The sequence below is a fragment of the Blastomyces dermatitidis genome (genome assembly GCF_000003525.1).
Source record: "Blastomyces dermatitidis ER-3 genomic scaffold supercont1.11, whole genome shotgun sequence".
Lineage (NCBI taxonomy): Eukaryota > Fungi > Ascomycota > Eurotiomycetes > Onygenales > Ajellomycetaceae > Blastomyces > Blastomyces dermatitidis.
Window position 1 is genome coordinate 1,362,625 of NW_025544784.1, and position 22,913 is coordinate 1,385,537.

The 22,913-nt window shown below is 29.6% G+C and overlaps 1 pseudogene across 1 annotated transcript; it reads left to right on the forward strand.

Annotated features, from left to right (window-relative positions):
• Positions 1 to 15,986: 15,986 nt before the first annotated feature.
• Positions 15,987 to 16,075, forward strand: BDCG_17806 (annotated as a pseudogene). Its single transcript has one exon. The product of its transcript is annotated as a tRNA-OTHER (tRNA).
• The last annotated feature ends 6,838 nt before the right edge of the window (positions 16,076 to 22,913 follow it).

The window sequence follows — 22,913 nt, forward strand, 5'->3', positions numbered from 1 at the left end:
ATTTCTGTCAGAGTAGAGATGTACACACTCTAGAAGATAATATAGTGTTTCTCTCAGAGAGTGAGATCAGATCAGTTTCAGCATAGATGTATGAGATTATATCAGTCTGTTAGAGCTTAACTGATTCAAACATGTAATCAGATTGAGTAATTTGAATTGTAACATAACAGAACTGAAGCAGTGACTAGTTAATAATGATATATAGAGATAGTTGTTTAAGAAGCTGTATAAGTGAGCTTGACTATCTTGCTTGAATAGTGAGCTTGTAGGCTACAGAGTTATTACAAGAATATCACAGATATGATACTTAGTATACTAAGAAGATTATATAAAACACACAGTAACTCTTGTATATATTTCAGTAGAAGTAAAAGACAAATCACTGACTTCTTTGATGAGAAGCCAGCATCTAGCTATTCTATATAGATAATGAGTGAATACTCTTCTCTCATTTCATGAGTGAGAATAGCTGAAGTGATACCTCAGCAGTGTCTCATTGTTAAGAAAGAGTAATCTGCTGACCTTGTATAGAAGTGAGGTTCTCATATCCATCAATCGGATCTTTCTATGATATATTCAAATGATGTCATAGAGTGGTTGGAAACTGGTTCGGACGGGATGAAATCATCCGCATGGAAGCAATGAGCCGTGTGAAACCGCAACAGGGCCTTGGCGCGGCCGGGAGCGTGACAATAGACTATAATATCTATCTAAGAACTAAAAGTTCTCAGAGTTTTTCTAATATCTATAGAGTTAACTATTATACATTTATCAATTTCAGATATATAAAATCAGAAAATTTCAGCTTAGAATATAAAAACTCTTTATAAATTACTGTATTTTAACATCTTCTAATACTTTGAAATCATTTGAAAATATCATAACAAAGAAAAAGAGAATAAAGTCTTAAAGATAAACATATTAAATAAGTGAATAGAAAAGAATAGAAAAGAAAAAGTAAAGTAAAGAGAGTGTAGTATACGCTGCTATATAGAGTTCGATATAAGAAAAACATGTCTGATTCTCTAAAAGATAAGAGATGAGTATACATCTCTATATATACAGTGATTATTTTATAGAGATTAACTCTTATAGAAGAAGTGATTGCATATGAAGAAAAGAATAGAGAGTCTGTAGAGAAAAAGTGAAAGCTCTTATAGAAGAAGCAATTGCATATAAAGAGAAGAACAGAGAGAGAAGATAGAAGTAGAAGCTTCAGAAAACAGTAAGAGATAAAGTGAAAGCTAGAGTTGAATAGAGAATTGACTTAAATAGAGAACAGAAGCATATCACAGTTTCTCTATTTAAAAGAATATATTCATAGAGAAGAAAAATAACATTGAAAGAAGATAATAAGTATCACAGATACTAGACTCAAAAAGATAAACAGTGTTTAGAAGTGCTAGTCTGTTTACATACACTATAGATATTATAGAAAGAGAAGATTAAGTGATAAAATTACTTTATCTATACAAAGAGTGATCAGATGTAAGAATTGTTTATTCATACAAAGAGTGAAAGATGTAAGAACAGCTTGAAAAGAAATGATAAAGAAGAGATGAAAGCTCTTCAATTTAAAAACAGCTGTAAGAAAAGAAAGAAATTGTAAAGAAATTATAAGAAGCTTGAATAAGAGTAGACTGACCGTGTGACCGTGTCTGAGACCAGGACCAGATTTTTTGATAGTCTCATTACCAATTCGACTGATCTCATTACACAGTTTTAACATTAGATAGTAGTCTTATACTGTCTCAGTGAGACTTACTGTCTACTCTTATCACATTTTTCAAATGAGATCATGATTTTCACTTCTCAATTTAAATTATTTTTATTGCTTTAAATGACTTTAAATCTCATTTGAGTGTTACCAAAAAGCATTACTTTTTAAAAAATTAAAAATAGTCTAAAAAAAACTTTAAAATGTCTAAAAATAGTAACTTTATGCCAAGAATGAGACTAAATGAGATCAAATGAGATCACTTTCTCATTGTTTTCAAGTCATGATTTCATTTTAAGATCTGATATATAGTCACTTTACATGTTTTTTTAATAGCCAGTCCCAGCGGGATTCACGTCAAGAAATGTATGAGATCAGATCAAATGAGACTAAACATGAAATTCATGATTCCGGCGGCCAGTCTAAATAAGAGAGAGTTCTTTGATAAGATAGATAAGAGTAAAAGTTTTATTATGACAGAGAGAAGATTCTGTGAGTGATAGAAGTTAAAAGGCTGAAATTATGTAGATGAATAATTGTATTATTATTATTATTATTATTCTTCAATTATAGATGTATACAGTCAGAGACTATGATATCTACCTGAGAACTTTTAGTTCTCAGAGTTTTTCCTATATCTATAAAGTTAACTATTATACATTCACTAATTTCAGATATACAAAATCAGAAAATTCCAGCTCAGAATATAAAAACTGTTTATAAATTACAGTATTTTAACATCTTCTGATACTTTGAAATCATTTGACAATATCATGACAAAAGAAAAGAGAACACAGTCTTAAAGATAGACATATTAAATAGATAGATAGAAAAGAATAGAAAGGAAAAGTAAAGTAAAGAGAAACTATAATAAAACAAATTATTAAAAGATAGTATATAGCTGTTTTAACAGACTATATCTGATCAATTTTCTCCTCTTCATATTCAGATATTTCTGAATTTAGTCATTTTCTTATAGATGCTTGAGTTTCTGATAGAAAGTCTATTAAGTAGTTAATTCCTGTCTCAGTTGAGAATAAGAATCTCATATTTAATTGATTTAGATTATACTTCTCTTTCAATCTGACTCTGAGACTATTGCATAATACACAGTATTCTCATTTACATTGCAGAATGAGCATTCTATTGAATCAAATCTATCATTAAATCTTTGTATATAAGATTTGAAATAGTCATGTTCTAGTTTCAGCTGCATTATAGATGAGAATATTTTCTTGTTATATTTAATTAAACAAGATTTTCACTTAAATTTTGTTTCAAATCTTAAATAATGTATACTCTTCTTTTGTTTCTGCCAGCTTTTATTTTACTTATCTAAATAAGATTCTTTTATCTAGACTGACCGTGTGACCGTGTCTGAGATCAGAATCAGATTTTTTGATAGTTTCATTATTAATTTAACTGATCTTATTACACAGTTTTAACATTAGATAGTAGTCTCATACTGTCTCAGTGAGACTTACTGTCTACTCTTTTCACATTTTTCAAATAAGATCATGATTTCCACTTCTCAATTTAAATTATTTTCATTGCTTTAAATGACTTTAAATCTCATTTGAGTGTTATCAAAAAGCATTACTTTTTAAAAAATTAAAAATAGTCTAAAAAAACCTTAAAATGTCTAAAAATAGTATCTTTATGCCAAGAATGGAACTAAATGAGATCAAATGAGATTACTTTCTTATTTTTTTCAAGTCATGGTTTCATTTTAAGATCTGATATATAGTCACTTTACATGTTTTTTTGATAGCCAGTCCCAGCGGGATTTATGTCAAGAAATGTATGAGATCAGATCAAATGAGATCAAATATGAAATTCATAATCTCAGTGATCAGTCTACTTTTATCTTTCTCTTTATAAAAGATCAGAATATAATTTTTTGAATAAATCTGCTTAATTCTAAATTCTTTTTTACAGCTGAATCAGTCAATTCATTGTCATGAATATTCATATGAGTAGAAACTCAGTGCAGATAAATTATCAGCTTTGATATTCTTCTCTTCTGAATTTTTAAAACAGAGTTTAAAATCAGTTCAAGATTCATTTGATCATGATGAATCTGACTATTTCTAAGTCTTTTTAAAGCAGCTTGACTATCAGAGAATATTCATATCTCTTTCAAACTATTTTTTCTTTTATAAGATTTTATTTCAATGAGTTTGAAAGCTTTCACTATTATAAATAGTTCAGTATCAAAGACTTCAGATTCACAGTCTAAATTTCAGAAATCTGAGATAAAATTGATATTATCTTCAGTATAAGCAATGTCTGTCTCTAATCTATTTAAATTCTCATTTTTTAAGTCATCTGAATAAATCAGAATAGAGTCTTCTATATTGATTGTAGAAATTCTCTTCAAATACTGTTTATACTCTTTCTCTTTAAATAGTTTACTTATTTACAAGTTTATAAGAGATTTAAGCTTTTCTCTTCAGAGAGATATCTTCTCATGATTAACTTTTTCAACATTTAAACAAGAAAATTAATCTTTAATCAGTGATTATAGTCTGTATAGTTGAGAAGGCATTTTCTTTAAAGAATTATTTTCATTTCAATCAAGAAATCTATTTCAATCTAGTTCATTTTCAGAGTTAATTGATGAAAATGAAGAAGAGACTCTTTCTCTGATTATATGATTTGAGCTCATCTTTATAACTCTCAGAGTATAGTTTATACAGGTCTTTTCAAATCTAATAGCAGAAGAGAGAATTGAAGCTTCAATTTTCATTGCTTTAATAGAAGATGATTTAAATACTCTCAGAATTAGACTGGCCGCTGAAATCATGAATTTCACGTTTAATTTCATTTGATCGGATTCTATACATTTCTTGGTGTGAAATCTGCTGAGACTAGTTATTAAAAAAACATGCAAAGTAACTATATATGAGATCTTGAAATGAAATCATGACTTGAAAAAAATGAGAAAGTGGTTCTATTTGATCTCATTTAGTCTCATTCTTGATATAAAGTTACTATTTTTAGACAATTTAAGGTTTTTTTTAGACTATTTTTAATTTTTTAAAAAGTAATACTTTTTGATAACACTCAAATGAGATTTAAAGTCATTTAAAGCAATAAAAATAATTTAAATTGAGAAGTGAAAATCATGATCTCATTTGAAAAATGTGATAAGAGTAGACAGTAAGTCTCACTGAGATAATATGAGACTACTATCTAATGTTACCCCGATGGCTGAATGGTTAATGCGGCCACCCGGCAGCGCCTTGGCATGGAAAACCAGGGCGTGTGAGTTCAAAACCCGCAGAGAATACATTAAATTCAGAACTCAAGCACCTCAAGTTTCTAATAAATACAGAGGTGTATAAATTACTTCAATAAAATTACTCTATGTTTCTGAGCTGAGAAGTTATTATCACATGTATTTAATTATCACTTCTTTGTATTTTCTATATTCTTATTATCTTGATGTGATCTCAACACCTGTATTTCCTTCTGTATAAATAACACTTAATCTGTATTTAACATCATACAAGGACTCATCATAAGCTCCGCTTGCATATGAGTATAATGAAAGAATAATAATAATAATAATAATAATAATACTATCTAATGTTAAAACTGTGTAATGAAATCAGTTGAATTAATAATGAGACTATTAAAAAATCTGATTCTGGTCTCAGACACAGTCATATAGTCAGTCTACTCAGAATTCTTCTTAAAGCTCTGTTTTACAAACTTTGAAAGAGTTCAGTGAAATTTCCTTGATTATTTTATCAAACTTAAACTTTATAATCAGCTACTGCGGTAATACAGATTATATATAACAATCTCATAGCCTGTCAGTGAGCTTTATCACTGTAGTTAAAACTATATATATCTTCACTGAAGATATATCTGTTATCAGTTCATCTGTCTGATTGATGATAATTTAGTAGATTTTTTCCTACTCTTGTAAGAATAAGTGCTCGCAGGCGATTATTCAGATATTTGCAGCTTGGCATGATATATACTTATTATTATTATTATTCTTCAATTATAGATGTATGCAGTCAGAGACTATGATATCTATCTGAGAATCTTTAGTTCTCAAAGTTTTTTCTATATCTATAGAGTCAACTATTATACACTTATCAATTTCAGATATACAAAATCAGAAAATTCCAGCTCAGAATACAAAAACTGTTTACAAATTACAGTATTTCAACATCTATTAATACTTTGAAATCATTTGAAAATATCATGAAAAAGGAAAAGAGAACATAGTTTTAAAGATAGACACATTAAATAGATAGATAGAAAAGAACAGAAAGAAACAAGTACAGTAAAGAGAGACTATAATAAAATAAAATTATTAAAATATAGTGTATAGCTGTTTTAACAGACTATATCTAATTGATTTTCATCTCTTCATATTCAGATACTTCTGAGTTGAGTCATTTTCTTATAACTGCTTGAGTTTCTGATAGAAAGTCTATTAAGTATTTCAGTCCTGTCTCAGTTGAGAATAAGAACCTCATATTTAATTGATTTAAATCATACTTCTTCTTTAATCTGACTCTGAGACTATTATATAATGCACAATATATTACAATATACTTAGAATTCTCATTTATATTGCAGAATGAGCACTCTGTTGAATCAAATCTGTCATCAAATCTTTGTATATAGAATTTGAAATAACCATGTTCTAGTTTTAGCTGAATTATAAATGAGAATATTTTCTTTTTGCATTTAATTGAACAAGATTTTCACTTTGATTTTATCTCAAATCTTGAATAATGTATGCTCTTCTTTTGTTTCTGTCAGCTTTCATTTCACTTATTTAAACAAGATTCTTTTATCTTTCTCTTTATGAAAGATCAGAACATTGTTTTTTGAATAGATCTGCTTAATTCTGAACCCTTTTTTACAGTGAAATCAGTCAATTCATTGCCATGAATATTTATATAAGCAGGAACTCAATGCAGATGAATTATCAGTTTAGATGTTCTTCTCTTTTGAATTTTCAAAACAGAGTTAAATCAGATCAAGATTCATTTGATCTTTATAAATCTGACTATTTCTAAGTCTTTTTAAAGCAGCTTGACTATCAGAGAATATTCATATCTCTTTCAAACTATTTTCTCTTTTATGAGATTTTATTTCAGTGAGTTTGAAAGCTTTCACTATTACAAATAGTTCAGCATCAAAGACTTCAGATTCACAGTCTAGATTTCAGAAATCTGAGATAAAATTGATATTATCTTCAGTATAAGCAATGCCTGCATCTAATCTATTCAAATTCTCATTTTTTGAGTCATCTGAGTAAATCAGAATAGAGTCTTTTATATTAATTGTAGAGATCTTCTTCAAATACTGTTCATATTCTCTCTCTTTAGATAGTTCACTTATTTATAAGTCTATGAGAGATTTCAGCTTTTCTCTTCAGAGAGATATCTTCTCATGATCAATTTTCTCAACATTTAATGAAGAAAATTGATTCTTAATAAGTGAACATAGTCTATACAGTTGAGAGAGTATTTTCTTTAAAGTATTATTCTCATTTCAATCAAGAAATCTATTTCAATTCAGTTCATTTCCTGAGTTAACTGATGAAAATGAAGAAGAGACTCTTTCTCTGATTATATGATTTGAGCTCATCTTTATAACTCTCAGAGTATAGTTCATATAGGTCTTTTCAAATTGAATAGTAGGAGATGAAATTGAGGCTTCAATTTTCATTGCTTTAATAGAAGATTATTTGAATGCTCTCAGAATTCTTCTCAAATCTCTGTTTTATATACTTTGAAACAGTTCAGTGAAGTTATCTTAATTATTTCATTAAACTTGAACTTCATAATCAGCTACTGAGATAATACAGGCTATGTATAACTGTCTTATAGCCTGAAAGAATAGACCTCTCTCAGTATTTGATAGTCTGATTATACTATTCAGTAGTCTCTCTGCCTTGATGATTCTTTGTTGAATATGATATTTAAAATTCAACTTAGAGTTTAATCATACTTCTAGTCATTTGACATTCAAACTGGGTTTAATCTCTTTATTCAAAAGAGTTAGACTTAGTTCTTTCTTATTAAATCTGAGAAAAAAGTGAATTAGCTCAGTTTTATTCATATTAAATTGAATTAGATTGATATCTGCTCTAACAAAGATTTTCTTTACTGCTTTCTCAATTACTTCTAAATTCTCTTTGATTGTCTTTAAAATGTAGAGTAGATCAATATCATCTATATAACTTAGAGATCTCACTATTTTCATCTCTCTATTCTTGAATAGATATGCAGTGTATATTGCAAATAAAACAGGTGAGATTGAAGATTCTTGTGATACTTCTATTTTTATCTCAGTTTTATCTTGTTTTCTTTCATCAAAGAATAGTTATATAATTCTTTTAGACATGAAACAATTGACTTATTTTATTAGAAAAAGTGACAGTTTTAACATCTTCAAAGTTTGAATCATCTTAGACTTTGAAACATGATCAAATACATCTTTTATGTCAATAAAAACTGCAGTTGAGACCAGGCCTTTATGTTTTGCTACTTGAATATCATGAATAACTGAGAGAACAGTGTTAATTACAGAACATTGTTTTCTATCTCTCATTTATTCATTACATAGAAGAGAATCACTAATAGAGCTTATAAAAGATAATCTAGTAGCTATTATCTTTTCTAAAACTTTTCTCAAACAGTTCAACAGAGATATTACTCTATATAACTTAGAAACTGAAGCTTTTCTATTAGATTTTGCAAGGATTACTTCAGTAGCTTCTCTTCAGCATTCAGAATGATAATCATTTCTTAAGAGATTGATAAAGAGCTCAAAATATTCATTCTTCAAGTAGAAATATGTGTTTTGAATAATTCAATGATTAATTGAATCAGACCCTGCAGCAGTTTTAATTGAACTTGAGAATATTGCTAACTTTAGTTCATCACATATAAGCTCAGATCATTCCCAGTTATTTTCATCAATATATTTATGAAATGACATATTCTTCTCTTCTAAATGTGATGAGTTTTGAAAGAGAATTCTTATAAAAGCTTGATATTATTTCTTAAAAGAGTTTGCTGTATACAATTCATTCTGAAATTCATATTCTAAGGTTGAAAGCTTTGCTACACTTCTTGTTTTAGTATAGTTGAAGGCTTTAAAAACTTCTTTTTCTTATGCTTCTTCAAGAAATTTGTTTCAGCAATCTGTTTTGACTTTTTTAATATCTGAAAAATATTCATTTCAAATAGCTTTGAACTCTTCATCAGATATTAAGTTATTCTTTCACTGTCTCTTAGCAGTGACTAATTGCTTTCTTGTAGAAGTGATATTCTTATTTCATCAAGGTTTGAAATACTCAGAAGACTTTTTCTTTGAAATATTTTCTTCAATACTTATTAGAAGAATAGATGTAATCAGCTTTGCTCTATTCTTAAGCATTTCATTTGAGATATCTTGACTTTAATTTCAATAAAGATTACTCTGTCTTTCAGATTTCAGCTGTTTTACTCTTTCTTCAACTGCTTTTCAATTAGCTTTTTCAAAGTTATACTGATTAGAGAGAAGAGGATTTTCACTTCTTTATTTTTCACTGAGTTCAATATCAAATTGAATGATCTCATGACCTGATTCTGAGGTTTCATTTGAATCAATAAATCAGTTTAAAAGTCTTTTTTTAATTAGATTTTATGACATGAAAGTTAGATCTATAATAGATTTCTGTTTCATATCTTTTCTAAAGAATGTTTATTAATCAGACTTGTTAACTAAATCTATTGAATACTTAAAAGTTCATTCAATCAGTTTATCTACTCTTACTGCTCTTGTGCACTCTGAGTTTCATCAGAGATGATATGCATTGAAGTCTTCTGCAATTATAGAGTTTTTTAAGAGAGTTATATTCAAAAATTCTCTATCAATTCTTCAGGTATTGTTGTTTTCTTTCAATGACTTTTCATTATAGATATTTATAAGTTGAATAGTATCAAACTCATTCTCTTTATCTATAATATCACTCACTAGAATATCAGAGTCAGATATAATATCAAATCTCAAATTAAATTAATACCTTGATCTTTTTCTCTCATAGATTACTACTCATAATTTTATCTCAGATTTTTCAGAAAGAAAGCAGTAATAGCTTGAATGAGAAATGATGTACTTTTACTCAGTATCAAAGTTTGATTCTTGAAGAAGTATAAAGTCAACTTTTTATTCAAATACAATCTGAAGACAAGAATAAATATAATTTGAGTTTCTATTCACATTATTTTGAATAAATGTGATTTTTGAAGAGTTTTTAAACTTTTTTTATTGTTTTTATTGTATATTCATACTAAGAGAGAGTAGAGATAGAGTAGAATCTAATTTCTATCATCAGATAGTAGATTATAACTATTTTGAAAAGTAGAAATCTCAACTGCTTGCATTATATCTAGTTTATCATCAGAGTCATTTCTCAATTCTCTAATCTTAACAGAAGTTTGAGAATTCAAATTCTGTTTATACTTAGCTGGAGAGTTGAGGTTTGAAGATCTAGATAGTTGAGAATTTCTTCTTTTTAAGCTTACAGTTGTAGATTTACTAGCTTGACTTTTCTCTTCAGTTTTAAATTCACTTTAAGCTTCATCTTTTCTTCAGTTCTTCTGAGTTCTTGAAGTAAATACATATTCTTTTGAGCTAGATGCATATTTTTCTTTGCAATTAAAGCACTTAAGCAGAGTATATTGACATATTTCATCTCTTTTTAAGCATGTTTCATATTTATACTCACTAGTTTTGTGATCTCTAGCATAGAATGCATATTTTAAGGCTCTGAAATAAGAGATTGCAAAGTGTTTATATCTTTGACAGTTTGAACACTATGTTTGAGCTTTGAGATTCATTCTTGAGTCTTTGTATTTATGAACTCTCATTTTCAAACCTGATATTCTTACTTTAGAGATTCTTGATTGTTCAAGTATTTTTGTATACACTAGAACAGAGACATTTCTTCTACTCTGTCTGAACTCAATTGAATTAAGTCATACAGACTCTTTTCTCAGTTGAATAGAATTGTATTCTTTCAATTTATTTTTGAGAAGTAGCATTTCTTTCTCACAGTCAAAGATTTCAACTGAAATAATATAAAGAATGAATTTATCTCACTTTTCATCTCTCTTAGATAGAATTATTATGTTTAACAGAGATTCTACTGCTCACTTTCAGAGATTCTCATTCTGAATAAGGAATTCTGCACTGAATTCAGACATTGTGATCAGAATGATGAAGTTTTCAAAGAAGAATGACTCAATTGAAGCTATAACTGATTTTTAAACTTCAATATCAGTCATTAACTGAGAAAGGAACTGCTGATTAATTTCATTTCTAATTCTGAAAATAAGGTTTGAGTTTAGCTTATTTCTCTGCAATATGTCCTGATTTGAGACTTTGAGAATAAGTCTTTTATTTCTGAAGATTTGAAGACTTTTCTCTTTTTACATTTTTTTCTTCACTCTTCTATCAATAGAAGTATGAGCAGTATTCTTCTCAGTTTTCTCAGAATTTTGAGCAGATTTTGAGATAGCAGATTTAGAGATAGCAGATTTAGAGACAGCAGATTCAGCTGCTTGAGCATATGTTTTCTTCTGATTTAAAGAATAAGAAGAAGAAGAAGTAGAAAAGAAAGAAAAGCAAACTGAAGAGTCAGTGATTGTATTAGAAATTTTCAAAGTTTTTTAAACTGTGTTTGAAATTTCAAGTTTGAACTTGATCACTTTCTGTAGTTATCTAGTCTGAGTATGAAGAATTAACAGAACTTCTTCATTCATCTCACTCAGACACTGTTTTTCAAGAATTTTACTTGCTTTTTCAAGTTTCTGTATTTCAAGAACTTGTTATTTCTCTATTTCTTCTTTCTTTCTTCTCTTCAGAATTTCAATCTCAGAAATAGCATTTGAGAAAGCATTCTTTTTCACATTAACTAAGTATACTTTTGAACTCATTATTCTTACTCAATGAAAAGTTGATCAGACTAATTCAATTGAGATATTTATTAAACTCTTTTGAATTGAAAAGTTGATCAGACTGTTTCAATTAAGAGATTTCTAAGTCTGTTTTCAATTGAAAAGTTAATCAGACTATTTCAAAAGAAGAATAACAGACTTTTATATATAAAATATCTGATTTTTTTCACACTAGTTCAGTAACTAGATTAGATTTTTGAAGAGAATCTAATAAACTAAAATTGATTTTTAAGATAAATCAATAAAATCTTTACAATCTCTTTCTTGAGATATAGTGAGAAAAAGTATGATATCAATTAATAATAAATCAGATGATATGACAGTTTTTGAGAGAAAAACTGATAAAAAATAAATTAATTTTTTGCAGAGAAATTGATTAAAACTATTCAATTTTATTCTAAATTATTCAATTCTTCTTATATAATAAGTGTGCAACTCAAATCAGTTAATAAAGAGTATAAAAAAGAATTAAGTATTAATGAAAGCTCTTCAGTTACTGAAAAAGTAATTCTTACTTAAAAGAATATGAAATTATGACAGAAAACAACTCTGTTTATAATTCTTTGTAAGAATATTGTATAAAATTCAGAGAAAAATATCTTACTTTTTCAAGCGAAGTAAAAAACTATTTCTAAGATCTTTTTTTTTTTTGCATTAACTACTGCAGAAGAATGAGATAGAAACTGCTAAGATATACACTACTGTATATTTATTATTATTATTATTATTATTATTATTATTATTATTATTCTTCAATTATAGATGTATACAGTCAGAGACTATGACATCTACCTGAGAACTTTTAGTTCTCAGAGTTTTTCCTATATCTGTAAAGTTAACTATTATACATTCATCAATTTCAGATATGCAAAATCAGAAAATTCCAGCTCAGAATACAAAAACTGTTTACAAATTGCAGTGTTTTAACATCATCTCATACTTTGAAACCATTTGACAATATCATGACAAAGGAAAAGAGAACACAGTCTTAAAGATAGACACATTAAATAGATAGACAGAAAGAAATTGAAAGGAAAAGATAAAATAAAGAAAGACTGTAACAAAACAAATTATTAAAAGATAGTATATAGCTGTTTTAACAGACTATATCTGGTTGATTTCCTCCTCTTCATATTCAGATAATTCTGAATTTAGCCATTTTCTTGTAGCTGCTTGAGTTTCTGATAGAAAGTCTATTAAGTATTTAATTCCTGTCTCAGTTGAGAATAAGAATCTCATATTTAATTGATTTAGATCATACTTCTCTTTCAATCTGGCTCTGAGACTATTGTATAATGCACAGTGTATTACAATATGCTCAGGATTCTCATTTGTATTACAGAATGAGCATTCTATTGAGTCAAATCTATCATCAAATCTTTGTATATAGGATTTGAAATAGTCATGTTCTAGTTTCAGCTGTATTATAGATGAGAATATTTTCTTTTTACATTTAATTGAACAAGATTTCCACTTGGGCTTTGTTTCAAATCTTGAATAATGTATACTCTTCTTTTGTTTCTGCCAGCTTTCATTCCACTTGTCTAAACAAGATTCTTTTATTTTTCTCTTTATAAAAGACCAGGACACAATTTTTTGAATAGATCTGCTTAATTCTGCACCCTTTTTTGCAGCTGAATCAGCCAATTCATTGCCATGAATATTCATATGAGCAGGAACTCAGTGCAGATGAATAATCAGCTTTGATGTTCTTCTCTTTTAAATTTTCAAAACAGAGTTTAAGATCAGTTCAAGATTCATTTGATCATTATGAATCTGACTATTTCTAAGTCTTTTTAAAGCAGCTTGACTATCAGAGAATATCCATACCTCTTTCAAACAATTTCCTCTTCTATGAGATTTTATTTCAATGAGTTTGAAAGCTTTCACTATTGCAAATAGTTCAGCATCAAAGACTTCACATTCAGAGCCTAGATTCCAGAAATCTGAGATAAAATTGATATTATCTTCAGTATAAGCAATCCCTGCGCCTAATCTATTCAAGTTCTCATTTTTTGAGCCATCTGAATAAATCAGAATAGAGTCTTTTATATTGATTGTAGAAATTCTCTTTGAATACTGTTCATATTCTTTCTCTTTTGATAGTTCACTTATTTGTAAATCTATAAGAGATTCAAGCTTTTCTCTCCAGAGAGATAACTTCTCATGATCAACTTTTTCAACATTTAAAGAAGAAAATTGATTTTTAATCAGAGAGCATAGTCTGTACAGTTGAGAAGGCATTTTCTTTGAAGAATTATTTTCATTTCAATCAAGAAATCTATTTCAATTCAGTTCATTTCCAGAGTTAATTGATGAAAATGAAGAAGAGACTCTTTCTCTGATTATATGATTTAAGCTCATCTTTACAACTCTCAGAGCATAGTTCATACAGGTCTTTTCAAATCTAATAGCAGGAGAAGGAATTGAAGCTTCAATTTCCATTACTTTAATAGAAGATGATTTGAATGCTCTCAGAATTCTTCTCAAGGCTCTGTTTTGCAGATTTTGAAAGAGTTCAGTGAAATTCCCTTGATTATTTCATCAAATTTGAACTCCATAATCAGCTACTGATGTAATACAGGCTATATATAACTGTCTCATAGCCTGGAAGGATAGACCTCTCTCTGTATTTGATAGTCTGATTATGTTGTTCAATAGTCTTTCTGCCTTGATAGTTCTTTGTTGAATGTGATATTTAAAATTCAACTTGGAGTTTAACCATACTCCTAATCATTTGACATTTACACTGGGTTTAATCTCTCTATTTAAAAGAGTTAGAGATAGTTCTTTCTCATTGAATCTAGAAAAGAAATGAATTAACTCAGTTTTATCCATATCAAATTGAATTTGATTGATATCTGCTCTAACAAAGATTTCCTTTGCAGCTTCTTCAATTACTTTCAAATTCTCTTTGATAGTTTTTGAGCTGTAGACTAGACCAATATCATCCACATAACTCGGAGATCGCACTATTCTCATATTTCTATTCTTGAATAGATATGCAGTGTATATTGCAAATAAAATGAGTGAGATTGAAGATCTCTGTGATACTTCTATTTTTATCTCAGTCTTGTCTTATTTCATTCCATCAAAGAAGAGTTGTATAATTCTTTTAGACATAAAACAGTTAACTCATTTTATTAGAGAAAGTGACAGTTTTAATATCTTCAATGTCTGAATTAACTTTGACTTTGAAACATGATCAAATGCTTCTTTTATATCAATAAACACTGCAGTTGAGACCAGACTCTCATGCTTTGCTATTTGAATATCATGCACAACTGAGAGAACAGTGTCAATTGCAGAACACTGTTTTCTATCTCTCATTTATTCACTGAATAAAAGAGAATCATCTATAGAGCTTATAAAAGATAGTTGAGTAGCTATTATCTTTTCTAAAACCTTTTCTAGGCAGTTCAATAGAGATATTACTCTATATGACTTAGAAATTGAAGTTTTTCTATTAGATTTTGCAAGAATCACTTCAGTGACTTCTCTCCAGCATTCAGGATGATATTCATTTTTCAAGAGATTGAAAAAGAGCTCAAAATATTCATTCTTTAAGTAGAAATATGTATTTTGAATAATTAAGTGATTAATTGAATCAGGACCTGCAGCAGTTTTAACAGAACTTGAGAAGATAGCTGACTCTAATTCATCTTGTGTAAGATCAGGCCATTCTCAGTCATTTTCATTAATGTAGTTGAGAAGTGATATATTCTCTTCCTCTGAATCTGAATCTGAATCTGATGAGTTCTGAAAGAGAATTCTTATGAAAGCTTGACATTTTTCCTCAAAAGAGTTTGCTGTATATGATTCATTCTGAAACTGATATTCTAGAGCTGGAAGTTTTGCTACACTTCTTGTTTTAGTATAGTTAAAAGCTTTAAAAACTTTCTTTTCTTGTGCTTCTTCAAGAAATTTATTTCAGTAGTCTGTTTTAGCTCTTTTAATATCTGAAAAATATTCATTTCTGACAGCTTTGAACTCTTCATCAGATATTACATCATTCTTTCAATCTCTTCTAACAGTAGCTAATTCTTTCCTTTTAGATGAGATATTCTCATTTCATCAAGATTTTGAATACTCAGAAGATTTTCTTTTTGAAATATTATCTCTAACACTTGTTAGAATAATAGATGTAATAAGCTTCACTCTATTCTCAAGTATTTCATTTGAGATATATTGACCAGAATTTCAATATAGCTCATTCTGTCTTTCAGATTTTAACAGTTTTATGCTTTCTTCAACTGCTTTTCAATCAGCTTTTTCAAAGTTACACTGCCCCGGTGGCCGAATGGTTAATGCGGCCACCTGGTAGCGCCTTGGCGTGGGAAACCAAGGCGCGTGGGTTCGAAACCCGCAGGGGATACATTAAATCCGGAACTCAAGCATCTCAGGTTTCTAATAAATACAGAGGTGTACAAATCGCTTCAATGAATCGCTCTATGTTCCTGGGCTGGGAAGTTATTATCGCATGTATCTAATTGTCACTCCTTTGTATTTTCCTATGTTCTTGTTATCTTGGCGTGGTCTCAACACCTGTATTTCCTCCTGTATAACCAACACTTGACCTGTATTTAACATCACGCAAGGACTCATCATAAGCTCCGCTTGCATATGAGTATAATGGAAGAATAATAATAATAATAATAATAATAATAACAAAGTTATACTGATTAGAGAGAAGAGGATTTTCACTCATTTGTTTTTCACTCAGTTCAATATCAAATTGAATAATCTCATGATCTGATTCTGATGTCTCATTTGAATCAATAAACCAGTTTACAAGTCTTCTTTTCATTAGATTTTGTGACATGAATGTTAGATCTATAATAGACTTCTGTTTCATGTCTTTTCTAAAGAATGTTTGTTGATCAGACTTATTAATCAAATCTATTGAATGCTCAAAGATTCATTCAATCAGATTATCAGCTCTCACTGCTCTCTTGCATTCTGAATTTCATCAGAGATGATGTGCATTGAAATCTCCTGCAATTATAGAGTTTCTTGATGAAGTTATGTTTAGAAATTCTCTATCAATTGTTCAGATATTGTTATTTTTCTTCAATGACTTTTCATTATAGATATTTATGAGCTGTATAGTATCAAACTCATTTTCTTTGTCTATAATATCACTCATCAGAATATCAGAGTCAGACATGATATTAAATCTTAGATTAAATTGATATCTTGATCTCTTTCTTTCATAGATCACTACTCTTGACTTTATCTCAGACTTTTGAGGTAAAAAGCAGTAGTAGCTTGAATGAGAAATGACATATTTTTACTCAGCATCAAAATTCAGCTTCTGAAGCAGTATAAAATTAACTTTTTATTCAAATGTAATTTGAAGACAAGAATAAATGCAATTTGAGTTTCTATTCACATTATTTTGAATAAATGTGATTTTTGAAGAGTTTTTAAACTTTTTTTGTTGTTTTTGTTGTATATTCATACTAAAAGAGAGTAGAGTAGAGTCTAATCACTATCATCAGATAGTAGATTATAACTGTTCTGAAAAGTAGAAATCTCAACTGCTTGCATTATATCTAGTTTATCATCAGAGTCATTTCTCAATTCTCTAATCTTAACAGAAGTTTGAGGATTCAAATTCTGTTTATATTTTGCTGGAGAATTGGAGTTTGAAGACTTAGATAATTGAGAGTTTCTTCTTTTTGAGCTTGCAGTTGTGAGTTTACTGGCTTGACTCTTCTCTTCAGTTCTAGATTGACTTTGAGCTTCATCTTTTCTCCAGTTCTTTTGAGTTCTAGGAGCAAACATACATTCTTTAGAGCTAGATGCATGTTTTTCTTTGCAATTAGAGCACTTAAGCAGAGTATGTTGACAAATTTCATCTCTTTTTGAGCATGTTTCACATTTATGCTCACTAGTTTTGTGATCTCTGGCACAGAATGCACATTTTGAGTCTCTAAAACATGAGATTGCAAAGTGTTCATATCTTTGACAGTTTGAACACTGTGTTTGAGCTTTGAGATTCATTCTCAAGTCTTTGTATTCATGAACTCTCATTTTCAAACCTGCTACTCTTACTTCAGAGATCTTTGACTGTTCAAGTGTTTTTATATATACTAGAACAGAGACATTTCTCCTGCTTTATCTGAACTCAATTGAATTTAGTCATATAGACTTCTTTCTCAGTTAAATGAAGTTGTATTCTTTCAATTCATTTTTGAGAAGTAGCATTTCTTCTTCACAGTCAAAAATTTCAACTGAAATATCATGAAGAATGAATTTGTCTCACTTTTCATCTCTTTCAGATAGAATTGTTGTGTTTAGCAAAGATTCTACTGCTGACTTTCAGAGATTCTCATTCTGAATAAGGAATTCAGCACTGAATTCAGACATTGTAGTCAGAATAATGGAGTTTTTAAAGAATGATGACTCAATTGAAGCTATAACTGATTTTTGAACTTTAATATCAGTTATTAACTGAGAAAAGAACTGCTGATTAATTTCATTTCTAATTCTGAAAATGAGATTTGAGTTTAGCTTGTTTCTTTGCAGAATGTCCTGATTTGAGACTTTGAGAATAAGTCTTCTATTTCTGAAGATTTGAAAGTTTTTCTCTTTTTGCATTTTCTTTTCTACTTTTCTATGAATAGAGGCATGAGTAGTATTCTTCTCAGTTTTCTCAGAATTTTGAGCAGGTTTTGAGATAGCAGGTTTAGAGACAGCAGATTCAGCTGCTTAAGCATATGTTTTCTTCTGATTCAAAGAAGAAGAAGATGTAGGAAGAAAGAAAGAAGAAGAGCAAGATGAAGAGTCAGTGATTATACTAGGAATTTTCAAGGTTTTTTGAACTGTGTTTGAGATTCCAAGTTTGAACTTGATCACCTTCTGTAGTTGTCTAGCCTGAGCATGAAGAATTAACAGAACTTCTTCATTCATCTCACTCAGACACTGCTTTTCAAGAATCTTGCTTGCTTTTTCAAGTTTCTGTATTTCAAGAACTTGTTATTTCTCTATTTCTTCTTTCTTTCTTCTCTTCAGAACTTCAATCTCAGAAATAGCATTTGAGAAAGCATCTTGTTTCACATCAACTGAGTGTATTTTTGAACTCATTGTTTTCACTCAATGAAAAGTTGGTCAGACTGTTTCAATTGAGATATTTCTAAGTCTATTTTCAATTGAAAAGTTGGTCAGACTGTTTCAAAAGAAGAATAAAAGACTTTTGTGTATAAAACACCTGATTTTTTTCACACTAGTTCAGTAACTAGGTTAGATTTTTGAAGAGAATCTAATAAACTAAAATTGATTTTTAAGATAAATCAATAAAATCTTTACAATCTCTTTCTTGGGATACAGTGAGGAAAAGTATGATATCAATTGATAATAAATCAGATAATATGACAGTTTTTAAGAGAAAAACTGATAAAAAATAAATCAATTTTTTGCAGAGAAATTGATTAAAACTATTCAATTTTATTCTAAATCATTCAATTCTCCTCACACAACAAGTGTGCAACTCAAATCAGTTAATAAAGAGTGTAAAAAAGAATTAAGTATTAATGAAAGCTCTTCAGCCACTGAAAAAGTAATTCTTACTTAAAAGAATATGAAATTATGACAGAAAACAACTCTGTTTTTAATTCTTTGTAAGAATATTGTGTAAAACCCAGAGAAAAACACCTTACTTTTTCAAGAGAAGTAAAAAACTATTTCTAAGATCTTTTTTTTTTGCATTAACTGCTGCAGAAGAATAAGATAGAAACTGCTAAGATATGCACTACTGTATACTCCCTACCAAGACTTTCCCTCTTCAGGGTCTTGATATTATAGAGAATATAAGTCTGTTTCTATATGATAATATAAATATTGCCAGCGGGATGTAGAGGAACTGGTTATTTATATCTCAAAATAGAAGACTTTGTCAATGATTATATCAATATAGAGTTAATTCTCAAATTCAATAGAAACCTAGTGTTGCTGTTCTCAATCCCTTGCAGAATCTATTGAATATTGAGGTATTAAAACTAGATTTAATATATCTCACTGTGCAGGGATCAAAGGCTCAGTCAGACCTTGAAGTATACTGATTTTATAGTTGTTGATGTACTGTTGACTCGTTGTTCACTGATTATGTATTGAATGCTGTTGCCGAGGTATCTTTTTGTATCATTCTGCTGAGAATGGGCCAGATTGAGAGGGGTAGTACAGAGGTGAGACTTGGTGTTGAAGTCTAGATACACTGGCGGTGAACTGTGAAGGTTGCGAAAGCAAGCTTTAATATCTTATTAAATGAGAAGATTATCTATCATCAGAGAATTTATGAGAACTGCTTAAGTATTTGAAAAATGCTGAGAAAGAGATTGCAATCTATGAGACAGCTAGTAGAGATCACTTTATTACATATTAGAGACATTAGACAAGAAATACTGCTTGAAACTTCTTATTTTTCTTAAAGAATTTTTTAGAGATAATCTCACAGTGATAAGTCAGTGTCTTCTAAACTCTGTAGCACTCTTCTTCTATTTTCTCTCAAAGAGTTTTTAAAAGTTTAATAAGACTACACAAGTGTAACATTTCTGAAGCAGTTAAAAGAAAAGAAATATTTAAAATTAATAAAAAGATTAATATTATTAATCTACAGGTCACTGCTATTCTAATGAGGCTGCAGCCTGCTGAAAAAGTAAAAAGAGAGATCAGAGCCTACTCATTAATAATTATATTCTTATTAAACTCATTCTTTACTGTTGAAGTCTTCAGCACTGATATCTTTGTCTGCTGAGAAGTTAGTACTACAGTGTTATAAAAGAGTATGAGAAATGTATAAAATATTAACTTATTAACTTATAAAGCATCTCAGTTATCTACTTCAGTTGAAGTGAGATTCTCTTTAATCAGTGATTAATCTCTACAGTGCTTTCAACAGTGATATCAGTTAACTTCTTCTTAGAATTAGTTATTCTGAGATGTTTTTTTATCTCAGAGATTCATACTTTCATCTTCTTTTATAAATAAGTAAGAAGAATCTTCTCAGTCTTGATAAAATTCATCAATGCTTAAAGCTCTGAGACTCTCACTCTGTACTACTTAAGTATCTAGACTTCTTATCAGAATTAATATAATATCTTTCTGTGAAATAATATTTACAGAGAGATAGAAGTCATTGTTACAGATACAATGAAAATAACAGAAGTGAGAGAAGAGATAAATACATAAAATTCTTCTCTTCTTCAGCTGCTTAATACAGTGCAGATAAGTAGTAGTATCAGTCAGAGATCACACTGAAGCCTCTTCACAGAGAGAAGACAAAGAAACTGCAGGACTCTGTGAACTCAATTCAGCAGCATTCTGAGCAGGGCTCAGATGTGTCATGAGAGAGGAACTACAGATTGAGCTTCTCAGAGCCACTATTCTCAGAATCAAGCTCTCTCTGGGTTCCTCTCTGAATGATCACACAGGGTCATACACCATCATATTGGCTGAGAGGGGGGGGGGCGTCGCAACAGCGGCAGGGGGGGCAGGGGACAGACCGGATGCAGACACACTGACCGGCAGAACTGCCGCGGCCGCAAGAGAAGTAGGAGAAGGAGGAGAAGGTGTGGCAATAGAAGTGGTGCTCCCGTGGCTCAGTGACACCACTGCCTCCGCCTTCAACCTGGCTTTCTTGACAGTCACAGAGGCCGCGGCCGCACCACAAAGACATTTGTTACTCACTAGAAAATGTCAGAATAAGCCCCTTATTGTCTCTCAAGAATGATGCTCTCATGCACTCACTATTACAGATGAGGGAGAGGGGGAGAAAAATGTGTCATAAGAGAGAAGAATCTTTTCAGAAAAATCCTGTCACTACTGTTAGCTTTGTCTCTAAAACACACCACTTTTGCAGAGAATTTTATACATAGAATGAAATATATTAAGAGATCTGCAAGTCACTTATTAACTACATTTTTCATATTTTAAATCAATATATAAGAAACTCACTTATCACATGTTTAATTTGAATGAAGATGAGAAAAGAAAGATTTACACAGTCAGCAGAAAAACTCATCTATTTCTTTATATCATGCACAGCACACACACTGTCAATCAGTTGATAACTATTGCTATACAACAAAGATAATTTCTAATCTAATAATCTTAAGAGCATAGAAACTATGCTCTTAAAGAGAAGAGTATTATCACACTCTCAGTCATGCTAAAACTCTGTTGCAGTTTCACACAGCTTATCACTTTTATGCAGATGATTTTATTCATTTCACAGGCTGATTGAACTGGTTTTCAACTGCTCTATGATATCATTCAGATATATCATGAGAAGATTTAATTGATGAATATAAGAACTCTGCTTCTATATGAGATCAGCAGATTACTCTTTCTTGATAATAAGACACCGCTGAGGTATTGCTCTGACTATTCTCACTCATGAAATGAGAGAAGAGTATCTGCTCATTGTCTATATAGAATAGCTAGATGCTGACTTCTCATCAAAGAAGTCAGTGATTCATTTCTTCTACTTCTACTGAAATATACACAAGAGTTACTGCGTGTCTCATACAATCTTCTTAGTATACTAAGTATCATATCTGTGATATTCTTGCAATAACTCTGTAGCCTACAAGCTCACTATTCAAGCAAGATAGTCAAGCTTACTTATACAGCTTCTCAAATAACTACCTCTACATGTCATCATCAACTAGTCACCTCTTCGGTTCCGTCACATTACAGTTGTTTTCTGTCATAATTTTATATTCTTTTAAGTAAGAATTACTTTTTCAGTGGCTGAAGAGCTTTCATTAATACTTAATTCTTTTTTACACTCTTTATTAACTGATTTGAGTTGCACACTTGTTGTGTGAGAAGAATTGAATGATTTAGAATAAAATTGAATAGTTTTAATCAATTTCTCTGCAAAAAATTGATTTATTTTTTGTCAGTTTTTCTCTCAAAAACTGTCATATCATCTGATTTATTATTAATTGATATCATACTTTTCCTCACTGTATCTCAAGAAAGAGATTGTAAAGATTTTATTGATTTATCTTAAAAATCAATTTTAGTTTATTAGATTCTCTTCAAAAATCTAACCTAGTTACTGAACTAGTGTGAAAAAAATCAGGTGTTTTATACACAAAAGTCTTTTATTCTTCTTTTGAAACAGTCTGACCAACTTTTCAATTGAAAACAGACTTAGAAATATCTCAATTGAAACAGTCTGACCAACTTTTCATTGAGTGAAAACA